General features: G+C 45.1%; 1 long non-coding RNA gene across 1 annotated transcript in view; it reads left to right on the top strand.

Annotated features, from left to right (window-relative positions):
- Positions 1-12,086, top strand: part of LOC102162372 (uncharacterized) — a 29,938-nt gene extending 17,852 nt beyond the window's left edge. Inside the window, exon 3 of the long non-coding RNA XR_001302400.3 lies at positions 11,790-12,086. This is a non-coding gene — a long non-coding RNA (uncharacterized LOC102162372). The remainder of the gene's footprint in view (positions 1-11,789) is intronic.
- The last annotated feature ends 1,394 nt before the right edge of the window (positions 12,087-13,480 follow it).

Consider the following 13,480-nt stretch of genomic DNA (forward strand, 5'->3'; position numbering starts at 1 on the left):
GTCCCTGCCCTTGCTCAGTGGGTTAACGATCTGGCGTTGCCGTGAGCTGTGGTGTAGGTTGCAGACACGGCTCGGATCCTGCGTTGCTGTGGCTCTGGTGTAGGCCAGTGGCTACAGCTCCAATTGGACCCCTAGCCTGGGAACCTCCATATGCTGCGGGAGCGGCCCAAGAAATGGCAAAAAGACAAAAAATAATAATAAAATAAAATAAAATAAAAGCAGTGGGCCACAGGAACTGAGGAACAAGGAAGCCAGGGTACTCATTGAGCACCACAGGATATGGAAAATACAGACTTCCATTTGTGAAACCTAAAAAGAGAAGATGATAGTTAGCCACTTTGTCTCCTGGGCCAGTCACAACATCCAGCCAGTGCACACCTGTATAGCCACACTAGTTGTTAAAATATTGGGTTTTCTCCATGTCAGTTGATAACAGCCTTCAGGTCCTCCCTGGACATCTGCAGGAGTCAATCAGTGAAGGAGAAACGATTGGAACAGTGGGGCCTCCAGAACCCTTCTTCACACTAGAGCGGCACGAGAGTAAGCATCTGCTCACACTGGTTGGTTCCCAGGCCATCAATTAGGAAGCGTAAGAATAGCACCCTCTTCGAGTTCTCACCCTGGCACAATGGCATCAGTGGCATCTCAGGCGCTCTGGGATGCAGATTCAATCCCTGGCCTGGCACAGAGGGCTGAAGATTCAGCATTGCCGCAGTCGTGGCTTAGGTCATAACTGCAGCTTGGATCTAATCCCTGGCCCTGAACTCCATGTTCCATGGGGCAGCCAAAAATGAAAAGGAAAAAAAAAAAGAATAGCATCCCTACTTTGTAGCCTTTTAAAAGAGACCAAGCACATACCAGGCATACCTCAGGCTTGTCATGGCTGCAAAAAGAATAATTAATTTCAGGCCTTGCAGAGCAAAATGAAAGCTCTTTGGATTTCAAATCCTTTCTAAACCTATGCATTCAGCACTATTCATTCACAACCACACACATACACACTCCTTCCCCTATTTCCACACTTTAGGGGTAATCACTGCAGAGTCGTCAATAACATCAGGTATGTTTCTCCCATATAAATATATTTTGGGGAAAGGCATTTGACTTTGTGAGACAGATTTGTACCACTGACAAAGGAAACTAAGATAAAAGTTTTACTAACTTTTAAGCAATAGTTACATTCAAATCAGTGTACACGAAGCAGTTTACCCAGTGTTGTGAGGTGGATCTTATGAACTCAGTGTCACTGTTGAGGAATGTGTCAGTGTGCCTCTTATACCTGGCTTGATATCTCTGTATAAGCACATGCATGCAGGTATTTTCCTTTATGGAAAGAAAGGAGAGTCTCACCTTGCTTTTCAACAGGTTAGAAGCCAAAAGAAGGAAGTTCATGTAAATACAGAGACAGGTAATCTCAAAGCCAATCATGGAGCGTCAGCTTTGGAACTCTCGTTGAAACTATTGGAGAGTGGGCTCTTCTCTTGGATCATTAGCCAGAGAGTCATGAAAGACCCTGTGCTGCTTTGAAATATTTGGTGACAGGCCAACGCAGGGGAAGTCAAGACCTAGAAATAGAGATAGACTAAAAAATGGATTACGTCCTTTGAGTCCTCATCTCGCCAGCCAGAAGTGGCTTCATCTTGGAATTTCAGGTTACACAAAGCAATAAATCCTATAAATTTCTTTTTTCACTAAAGTCTGTGTTTTGTTGCAGCTGAACAACAACAACAAAAATACAAAATTTTTTTTTTTTTTTTGGTCTTTTTGCTATTTCTTTGGGCCGCTCCCGCGGCATATGGAGGTTCCCAGGCTAGGGGTCGAATCGAAGCTGTAGCCATCGGCCTACGCCAGAGCCACAGCAACGCGGGATCCGAGCCACGTCTGCAACCTACACCACAGCTCACGGCAACGCCAGATCGTTAACCCACTGAGCAAGGGCAGGGACCGAACCCGCAACCTCATGGTTCCTAGTCGGATTCGTTAACCACTGCGCCACGACGGGAACTCCAAAAATACAAATTTTATTTCTACTCCCAGGACTCATTACTTTAACTATTCTCCTAAACCACGACTCTAAAGGACAAATCCTTAAGAGGAATGGTGTAGGAAAACCACAGAGTTATAGCATTTCAACCTGTTAATTCAAAGAATGTTTCAGATATAGGATGAATTTCTTTCTTTCTTTTTTTTTTTTTAGGGCCACACCTGCAGCGTATGGAAGTTCCCAGGCTAGGGGTCAAGTCAGAGCTGTAGTGCTGGCCTATGCTATAGCCATAGCAAAGCCAGATCCGAGCCATGTCTGTGACCTACACCACAGCTCACGGCAACGCTGGATCCTTAACCCATTGAGTGAGGCCAGGGATCGAACCTACGTCCTCATGGGTACTAGTCAGATTCGTTACCTCTGAACCACAATGGGAACTCCCAGGCACAAGATGAATTTCTCTCAGAACTTCCCACTTTTTAAACTAAAGACTTTTCCTCACACAGTTTCTTTCTCTGCAGTATAGCATTTCAACATCTGTACTAACTAGCGGTCTGCAGGAAAATAGAGCCAACAAAACATTTATTTTATTTATTTAGTTAGTTAGTCTTTTTGTCTTTTGAGGGCTGCACCCACAGCATATGGAGGTTCCCAGGCTAGGGGTCTAAGGAGCTACAGCTGCCAGCCTACACCACAGCCACAGCAACACCGGATCCGAGCCACATCTGTAACCTACACCACAGCTCACTGCAACACTGGATCCTCAACCCACTGAGCAAGGCCAGGGATCGAACCCACAACCTCGTGTTTCCTAGTCAGATTCATTTCCGCTGTGCCACAATGGGAACTCCCAACAAAGCATTTATATAGAAAGATTTCTTGAAGGAATTGGCTCACATGAAGATGCTAATCCATCATCTGCCAGGTAGAGACACAGTGAAGAATTGTAGGTCAGGAGTTCCCGTCGTGGCGCAGTGGTTAACGAATCCGGCTAGGAACCATGAGGTTGCGGGTTCGGTCCCTGCCCTTGCTCAGTGGGTTGGGGGTCCGGCGTTGCCGTGAGCTGTGGTGTAGGTCGCAGACGCGGCTTGGATCCCTCGTTGCTGTGGGTCTGGCATAGGCCGGTGGCTACAGCTCCGATTCGACCCCTAGCCTGGGAACCTCCATATGCTGCGGGAGCGGCCCAAGAAATAGCAAAAAGACAAAAAGACAAAAAAAAAAAAAAAAAAAAAAGAATTGTAGGTCACAGGCCATAAGCTGGTACAACTCCCCCTTGCTCAGACGGACCACTACTGACCTGGGAACAGGGGCAGAAAAGCTCTCCCGATCACATCTAGTCTTCCTTGGGGGGGCACACTTGCAGCATGAGAGAAAATTCCTGGGCCAGGGATTAAATCCACACCTCAGCAGCAACCCAAGCCACTGCAGGGACACCATCAGGTCTTTAACCTGCAGTGTCAGAGAACTCCCACACCTAGTATTCTACTTGGAAAAGCTTCATAATATAAACAACATGCTTCGCCTACAGCAGGATACGCAAAAGAGCAAGCTGAACATTATCTTTCCTACTGGGAGGTGTGAGAGGGGGTAATCACCCCATAGAGGCCCCTGCCTGCCTAAGGCCCCTGCCCTACCCGGCCTAAAGCCTCTGCCCACCATGGACGGAATGAAATAAATCCCAGATGTCTACCCGCCAAACATTTTCAAGTCTCACTTGTCAGTCTTCCTCCAAAGTACTTTTCTGATCTCACCGTAAGAGTTTGAACCTTTAGGCCTGGAATTCCCTTGTGGTGCAGTGGGTTAAGGATCTGGTGGTGTCACTACAGCAACCCACGTTGCTGCTGTGGTGTGGGTTTGATCCCTGGCCCAGGAGCTTCCACACGTTGCAGGTGCAGCCAAAACAAAAACCAAAAAGAACCTTTAGGACTTGTTGGAAAAATTATAGGGACGAGGAGCTCTAAGGTACCTCTGCCAAGCAGCCTGGTCTCAGAGCATGAGGAGACTCTGGTTGGACTGCTGTGTGACCCTGGGCCGGTCACTGACTGGGAGCCTCAGTTCCCTCATGTGGAAGCAAGGACAGCAACGCTGCCTTGCCCATGGCTTGTTGTGGTCAACTGCGAGAACCCATGTGTAGTATTCAGCAGAGTCACTGGCATGAAGCTAGAATTCAAGTGTTTCCTGTGACCCTAGACTACAAACACTGCCCCACAGTGCTGCCACCATCTCTTTGGTGTCAGCACAGGGCGAGGAAGGGAGGCGAGGAAAAAGGGGTCAGAAAACCTTCAGGCTTTGGTTTATAGGGAGGGTCCCTAATCCCATTGAACCTCTTTGAGGATTCAGATTCCTTACCTGCCCCAGGAATGGAGAGTGGATTATAGGTGGCATTCTGGTACCAGGGACCCAGGAGAGGCTGCTGGGTCACGGGGGGCACAGGAAAGAAAGGTCCGATGTTCCCGCCCTCAAAAGTTTCATTGTTTCCTGAAAAGTTCATTTTCTAAGCTGAGAAACAGGTGTCAGTAGTTAGGGAAGGACAGCCGCCCTCTGCCCTGCAAAGTTCTGTGAAGGAAGAAAGCCATGCTCAACCCCCATCAGAACTGTGAGCCTGGGTGGCAGGTCCCTGACCTCCTTCAGCTCATCCGGGGTGGGGATGCATGATGCTGCCCTGTGTTACCACCAGGGGAGCAGTGCCCAGAGGCTGCTAGTGCAGAGCAAGTCTAGATGCCCCAGGCAGCAACATCTTGGGGACATGAGGCCTTGGAGGTGGAGGGGGGACCCAGTGCAGGAGGCCCTTCTCTGAAGGCTTCTCCATCCTGACCCTGCCTTCGCCCTGGGCTCAACCCTTTCTAACCCCAGAGTCCAGGCCCGGTACTCCGCATCTCCTCACGCCCAGCTGTTCCTGCAACCCCCACTCCTGGCACCTCACCCCACACAACCCACACTCCCATTCTGGACATGAACCTGCTCTAGCTTGACGTCTGAGCCTGGGAGGCCTCTGAGGTGGCGCACACCACCCTGGTAACAAGTGAGCCAAATATGCAGGTGGCAAAGGCTGTGACTTTATTGTCATGCTGGGCCAGCATGTGCTGCTTCTTCACCAGAAGCTGCTGAGGCCTGGTGGAAGGGAGCAGTCCTCTGCACCCTCTTCTGGGCGAACCCGAGACCCCCCTTCTGCACATCCCTGTTGCACGGAGGCGCCCTGGCCTTCGCTTTTCTAGAGGACAGAGCCCTTTCTTTGCCCCTCAGTCTCCCAGACTGTCCCCTCCTCTGAGTGTGGAGTTGGGACAGGTCGTGGCTGCTCCTCTGAGCTCCTGGTCTCTTTCCATCCTCGGGCCTAGAGCCGCTGACGCTTAAGGAAGAGGAGAAGCAGAGAGGAAGGAGGCCAGCCTGAGCGGGGGACAGACAGCCCTGAGAGGAGGAAGGGGCACAGAGGTGGGATGAACACGTTTGCTGAATGCTGGGGAGAGCAACCTCTCGGGGGAAGGGGCTCCTGCAGGTGGGACGCCACTGGCGGGGAAGTGGAGGGACAGAAAGGCGCTGGCGTGTGTGTGGGTGACGGATGGGCATCTCGGAAGGGGCGCTGGCGCCTACAGAGTGCTCTGTGCGTGAGAGGAAGGAAAGCCATAGGACAGGGAATGGGAGGTAGTGAGGGGGCGTCCTGGGGTTGTAAGGAGGAGTTTGGCTTTTGAGAAAAAAGGGATTGAGTTCTGTGTGTCTTGGGGATGGAGAGAACAGAAGATGTTCCTGGCAGTGGAGAGAGAGGGATGTTATGTTGATCAGAGAGCAGCCCAGCCTGGGTCCGGTGCTTGGCCTTGGACAGAAGGAAGGCTTTGAGGGGGGAGGGAAATGGAGACCTGAAGGCAGAAATTTAAAAGCGTTAGCATCTGATGACCTTGTTATTACTATTTAGTTCAAAGAGAGGCAGGAATAGGACTAACACTGTCTGCCCTACTGCCCCATGGAACGGGGAGAGCAGTCATCCTCAGACCTGCAGAGGGACTCCTGGTAGAGCTGGCACTGAGCTGGAGAGGGATTCAGTAACTTGTCCTGGCCCATCTGCAGCGCTTCATCAGCTGTTCAGTAATTTTCAGTCACTTGGGCGACACGATGGTTGGATGGATCGAGGACGGGTTTTGCCTGGCTGGTGGAAAGAGAAGTCTAGTGTTTAAGAAAGTTTAGTGTGATGGTGAGTAATTAAAGTAATACATCATGGCACATAATGTACACCTTGCACTTGTGTTACCCTGCGTGTGAGTGCCTTCTTAAATTGTGTTCCCTGAGAGCCTCTCCTCACTCTAACTAGTAGCCTAGCATACAGTCAGGAAGAGAGAGTAGTGCCAGAGAGGGCTGATCAAATTGAAGCAAAAGTAATGGAGGTTTTGGAGTTCCCGTTGTGGCTCAGCAGGTTAAGAACCCGACTAGTATCCATGAGGATGCAGGTTCGATTCCTGGCCTCTGCTCAGTGGGTTAAGGATCCAACATTGCTGCAAGCTGTGGCAAAGGTTGTGGATGTGACTTGGATCTGGCATTGCTGTGGCTGTGGTGTAGGTCCACAGCTGTAGCTCTGATTTGACCCCCTAGCCTAGAAACTTCCATATGCCACAGGTGTGGCCTTAAAAAGACAAAAAAATAAAATACTTTTTTTTTAAAAAAAGTAACAGAGGTCTTTCATGAGAATAAAAGAGCTCGAGGAGGGCATTTGTGATCAGAATGGAAACCTGAAGTTTAGGATTTCAGAACTGGAGCAGTTCTAAGTTATACCAAGGTCAACAGGGTGGCTCTTGGCAGTGGTTTGCTGAAGTCCTGTGGTGTGAAAGTCATTGCTGCTGAGGAAAGAATCTGAGAGGCTGGGGTTTGGGGTGCATCACCCCCTCCTCAAGTTGTCAAACCCACGTTTGTGTGCCTGATGCACAGTGAGGCCAAACAAACAGAAACATCGGAATTTGGAGCAAAGAAAGATTTTTTAGTGGGGAAGGCATCAGTCTGGAAGATGGGAGGGAGACCTAGATTTGTCTCACATCCACCTTGCTGGCTGCCAGAGCGCGAGGTTTTTAAAGGCAGCAAAGGTAGAGAGTCTTGGTGATTTCAGCTTCCTGATAAGACCTCACTTGTAGATTTCCTGGGTTGCTGTCTTTGATCTGTATGTTCCCACAGAGCAAACGAGTAAACGTGGTCTTGTGAACCCTTACTTCCTTCTCGTAGGGAGCAAAAGCGATCGATGGTTGTGGCATTTGATTATTAGAGCTTTTGTGATGGTTCGGAAGCTTCAGTTCTTAATTGACTCTCCTGGTGTCATCAACTTTAAGTCCATTTGTGGCCAGCTGGTTGAAATTACCAGACATTATGTCGATAGTTTGGGGTCATAAACCAAAGCATTCGTTTAAGTTAACAATCCTGAGAAAAGATTATGTTGGAAAAGATTTTGCTTTTCTTCTGTGTTCCTTCACTTCCCTGGTTGGTATCTGTGTGAATCTGCTCTTTGGAATTCAGAGAAGATCTAGGAGACTCCAGCTTTTTTCTGCAAACAAGACATGGAGGACACAGAGAGCTTTTGTACTTGGGAGGCCCCCACTGTGTCCTGCTTCATGTCACCTCCTTCATAATGTAGTCATTTAGAGGTTCCTTGTCTCAATGAATGTGGCAGAATGGTCAGCAAGGCGAGAGGTAGAAAATTGCAACATGTTTGTATCCATATTTGATGTTTTTCTTAAGTAGAGTCCGGCCAATTATATAATATGCCGTCTCCCGAAGACTTGGATCTGCCATATGCTTGTGGCCATGTCTCAGAGCTGAGTGCCTGGAGAATGGAAGAGCGAAGAACCCGCTTATGAGGGCAGCTCAGGACAGGAGTGTTCTTGGGAGGGAACAAGCTCAGTGACTATTCAGTAAACAGGGTGAAGGATAGGGTGGCTTGTGTTTAGTCAAACAGAGGTGAGAGGATTGGTAGGTAGGTGAGCAGGGAGAAAGACTGGAATGAAAATGTCCCAGAAATGCCAGCCAACTGGGAACTACGAGTTTGAGGCACTCCTGGAAGACACCATGGGTGAAGCATAGAGTGGCACTACCCGATCCATAGATTCCAACTAGATCTCTGATGGAAGACTGTTTTTGTACCAACTGAGGCATTTTGTGTTGGGTGGGGTGTCTGAGGTTAGATGATGGTTTGCTATTTTTGCTTTAGGGTCTAGCTAGTGGGAGTTCTCCCTGTGAGGCAATGTGTTAAGAATCTGACTGCAGTGGCTCTTGTCCCTACAGTGAAGGCTTGGGTTGATCCCCAGCCTGGCACAGTGGGTTAAATGATCCAACATTGCCATAGCTGCAGCATGGGCTACAGCTGCGGCTCAGATTCAGTCCCTGGTCTGGGAACTTCCAGTGCCCCCAGTGCAGTCTTTAAAGATAAATAAATAAGGGTTCCCTTTGTGGCTCAGTGGTTAATGAACCCGACTGGAATCCATGAGGACACAGGTTCAGTCCCTGGCCTGGTGTTGCCGTGAGCTGTGGTGCAGGCTGCAGATAAGGCTCAGATCTGGCATTGCTGTGGCTGTGGTGTAGGCCAGCAGCTGTAGCTCTGATTCAACCCCTAGCCTGGGAACGTCTGTAAGCTGCAGGTGCAGCCCTAAAAAGCCCTATATATAAATAAATAAATAGAACTTTTAAAAAGCTCTAACTAGTGAACTATGTGTTCTCTGTTCAGGATTCCAAAAGAGTGTTATTATCATCACCTCTGCTTTAAGATGAGGACAGCTGAGACTCGGGGAGCTTGAAAAATTTGTCCATAATATTCAGTTGCAATCCTACCAGTTGGAAGGGGAATGGGGTAAGGTGTTTGGACTCCCAGATCCAGTGCCTTTTCTAAGTGTTTGAGTGGTCAGTGTCACCCTCATTTTGACAGTTTGACAGACTTTGTCTCTCATTAAAGCAGTGGTTTCTGTTCTCCCCTCAACTGACATGCTGATTTCAGATAGAAATTTAAACACAAGTGTAGGGATAGTCTTGCTTCCCACACCTAAAGAGCCTTGCTCGGCCTCACTGGTGATCCTTCATTCACTCATTCCATCCACAAAACTGGAGTCTCTAGGATGGTACCAGTGCAGTTCTAATCCTGAGGAAATAGCAGGGAAGAGAAGCAAAATTATAATTCTTAATTAGGAGTCTACATTTTTGTGATATTTGCAATGAGATGCCATTCATAACTATCACATCAGGGGAAAAAAATGTAATGAGTCTGATAAAACCAAGGGTTAAGGAGGAAGTGGAATGACAGGAATATGTATACATTGCTCATAAGAGTGTAAATTGGTAAAATCGCTTTGGAGAGAAATTTGAGAGTATCTGACAAAGTTGAAAAAGTATCATACTGCATGAACTAGCAATTCTACCTCTAGAAATACCCTAGAAAAAAAATCTTGCATCTACACACAAGGAGCCATATATTTAAAATGTTTGTTGTGGCGTTCCCATTGTGGCTCAGTAGTAATGAACCTGACTAGTATCCATGAGGACACAGGTTCAATCCCTGGTTTCGCTCAGTGGGTTAAGGATCTGGCATTTCCATGAGCTGTGGTGTAAGTCGAAGATGAGGCTTGGATCCCACGTTGCTGTGGCTGTGGTGTAGGCTGGCAGTTGTAGCTCCCATTCGACCCCTGGCCTGGGAACTTCCAAATGCCACGGGTGCAGCCCTAAAAAAAAAAAAAAAAAGCGAAAAATAAATAAAATGTTTGTTTCATTAGCATGATTCATAATGTAAAAATAATTGAAAATCACCCACATGTCCATGAAACAATAGAATAGATAAATAAATTATAGTATAGATAGACTGTGGGGTACCACAGAGTAGTTAAATGAATGAACTAGAATCACTTCTGTGTCCATGATAAATCTTAAATATAAGGTTCTAATTTTTAATTTGTTTTAGGAATGTATTTTAGAGTTAACAGTTTTTCTTGCCATTGAGAATTATTCCTTTTATTTAAGTTACATTTTCTCATTGTGTTGGAGGTATATAGGAATACTGTTTATATTTACATATTGATTTTATATTCCAGCAACTTTGCTGAACTATCTTTAGTTTCAATTTTTTGTGGACCTGACTGTATTTTCTATGTGAAGACTCAAATCATCTACAAATAATAGTAGTTTTATTGCATCCTTTTCATTGAATAGCTTCTCATTTCTCTTATTTGTCTTAATCTTCCAAAACCTTCAACACAGTATTCAATTTAGTGGATAGCACTGTCTTATACTTAATTTGTAATGATTCACCATAAAGAATTATTGTAAGTTATTTTTGAGATACTCTTTAGCAAGTTAGTAGGGTCTCTTTTATTCCAAATTAGCTGTAAAGTTTTAAAATTTTAGCAAATGGTCTTCCTGCATCTATTGAAATAATATTTTTTCTTCTTAATAAAGCAGATTCCTTAATAGATTTTTCTCTCCTTAAACAATCCTTGTGATCCTAGGATACACCCACCTAGGTCTTGATATATTTTAAAATACATTGCAGAATTCCATTTGCTGGTATTTTATTTAGAATTTTAGAATCTAAGATTATAAAGGGAATTGTTTTATCATTTTCAATTCTTTTTTTTTTTTTTTTGTCTTTTTGCTATTTCTTGGGCCTCTCCCACAGCATATGGAGATTCCCAGGCTAGGGGTCCATTTGGAGCTGTAGACACCGGCCTACACCAGAGCCACAGCAACGCGGGATCCGAACTGAGTCTGCAACCTACACCACAGCTTAGGGCAACGCCGGATCGTTAACCCACTGAGCAAGGGCAGGGACGGAACCCGCAACCTCATGGTTACTAGTCGGATTCATTAACCACTGCGCCATGACGAGAACTCCTCATTTTCAATTCTTATATTGTCTTTTCTTGATTTCAAGATATCCTAGCCTCATAAAATAAGCTAGATAACTTGCCATCATTTTCTGTTCTCTAGAGCAGTTTGCCATAAGATAAGAGTTATCTATTTTTTCCCTGCAGGTTTAGCAGACCTGCTTGGAAAGAGCATGTTGTTTATTTTGTTTGTATGTAGACTTGGCTACTGATGCAGTTAGAAAACATTAGAAAATGTTTCTAAGTCTGGCTTTTCCATTTCTTAATTTAGTTACAATGACTTGAATTTTTCCAGGAAATTGCCCTTTTTGTCTGTTTCCCAATTCATAGGTATAAAAATTTTCATAATTTTTTATTTTTTAAAGTGCTGGTTGAGGAATTCCCGTCGTGGCTCAGTGGTTAACGAATTTGACTAGGGACCATGAGGTTATGGGTTCAATCCCTGGCCTCGCACAGTGGGTTAAGGATCCGGCGTTGCCATGAGCTGTGGTATAAGTCACAGATCCGGCTGGGATCCTGAGTTGCTGTGGCTGTGGCGTAGGCCAGAGGCTACAGCTCCATTTGGACCCCTAGCCTGGGAAAATCCATATGCCATGGAGAAAAGACAAAATAAAATAAAATAAAAAATAAAGTGCTGGTGGAGTTCCCACGTGGCTCAGTGGGTTAAGAACCCGAGGTTGTGTCTGTGAGGATTCAGGTTTGATACCTGGCATCACTCAGTGGCCTAAGGATCCAACATGACTGTAAGCTGCAGCATAGATCACAGATGCATCTCAGATCCAGTGTTGCCATGGCTGTGGGGTAGGCCTCAGTCGCAGCTCAGATTCATCCCCTAGCCTGGGAACTTCCAAATGCCATGGGTGAGGCCGTAAAAAAAAAAGTTCTTGTGATATCTGTAAGTATATCCTTGTTTTGAGTCTTTGTGTTCTTCATGTTCTATATTTTTTTATTTTTTATTTTTTTGTTTTTAGGGCAGCACTTTGACTCCTAGCCTGAGAACTTCCATATGCCACAGATGCAGCCCTAAAAAGAAAAAAAGAAAAAGAAAATAATAAATTAGAAGTCTTCAGGGAGTTAACGATCTGGCATTGTCTGCAACAGCTCAGGTTGCTGCTGAGGCATGGGTTCAACCCCCAGCCCAGTGCAGTGGTTTAAGGATCCATTGTCACAGCTGTGATGTAGGTCAGATTTGATCCCTGGCCTGGGACCTTCCATATGCTGTGAATGTGGCCCAAATAAATAAATTAGAAAACTTCAAAAATTGAAAAGCAAAGAGGGAAAAAGCTTGAAAAAAGCAGAACAAAATATTCAAAAACTGGGAATACTATAAAAGACGTTACATACACACAGTGGGAATACCAGCAGAGGAAGAAAGAGAAAAGAACAGAAGCAGTGCATGAAGCAACAATGACAAAATTTACCCCCCAATTAATGTCAAGCACCAAACCACAGATCCAGGAATCTCAGAAAACACCAAGCATGATAAATACAAAACAGTGACAAAAAAAAAAAAAAAAAAAACTACACCTAGGCATATCATTTTCTAACTACAGAAAATGCAAGCTAAAGAAAAAATTGCTGAAAAGAAGCCAAAGGAGAAGAACACTTTTACCTGTAGGTGAGCAAAGCTAAGACTAACATCTGACTTTTTCTCAGAAACCATGCAAGCAAGAAGACAGTGGAATGAAATATTTAAAGTGTTGAGAGGTAAAAATACAACCCACCAACCTAGAAATCTGTAGCCTGTATAATTATCTTTCAAATGTGAAGGAGAAATAGACTTTCTCAAACAAAAATTGAGGGAATTTATTGCCAGTAGAACTACCTTGCAAAAAATGTGAAAAGACATTTTTAAAAGGAAAATTGTGTTGGTCAGAAACTCAGATCTATGTAAAGATCATTATAGAAGGACATGTGAAGGTAAAATAAAAACTTTTATTTTTCTTAATTGATCTAACAAATAAAATTTACTCAAAATAATAATAGCACCAAGGTATTCACTTACGTATGCTATGTGTGTGTGTGTGTGTGTGTACATACACATATATATGCTTATGTGTGCTTAACTATAATTTAAGTGAATGATAGTAATGATAAGAGGAATGGGAAGTAGGAATTAGGAATATTTTGTTATTATAAGGTACACATAGTACTGGTGGAGTAGTATCCTGTTATTTTAAAGTGGACTTGGATTTGTTGTACATTGTACATAGCAATCTCTAGGGCAGCCACCGAAAAGAGTAAAAGCATATTTATAGCTGATATGCTAAGGAAAAGTAGAAAATATAATCATATGAAATGGTCAGTGAGGGAGTTCCCATGTGGCTCAGCAGAAATGAACCCGACCAGTATCCCTGAGGATGCAGGTTTGATCCCTGGCCTTGCTAGTAAGTTAAGGATCCAGTGTTGCCATGAGCCATGGTGTAGGTTGCAGATGTAGCTCAGATCCCGTGTTGCTGTGGCTGTGGTGTAGGCCAGCAGCTGTAGCTCTGATTCAACCCCAGCCTGGTAACTTCCATATGCCACACTGGTGGCCCTAAGAAGCAAAAAAAAAGTCATCGAAAACCACAAGAGGCAGAAAAGACTGGAAGACAAAAATAGGGACAAAAAACAAGGGCAGAAATAGAAAATAATAACATTTATGTTAGATGTTAATTCAACT

Source organism: Sus scrofa, chromosome 18 (genome assembly GCF_054392235.1).
Source record: "Sus scrofa isolate SSC_HxYL_T2T_F1_AM1 chromosome 18, Sscrofa_HxYL_maternal_Yorkshire_Landrace_v2.0, whole genome shotgun sequence".
Classification (NCBI taxonomy): domain Eukaryota; kingdom Metazoa; phylum Chordata; class Mammalia; order Artiodactyla; family Suidae; genus Sus; species Sus scrofa.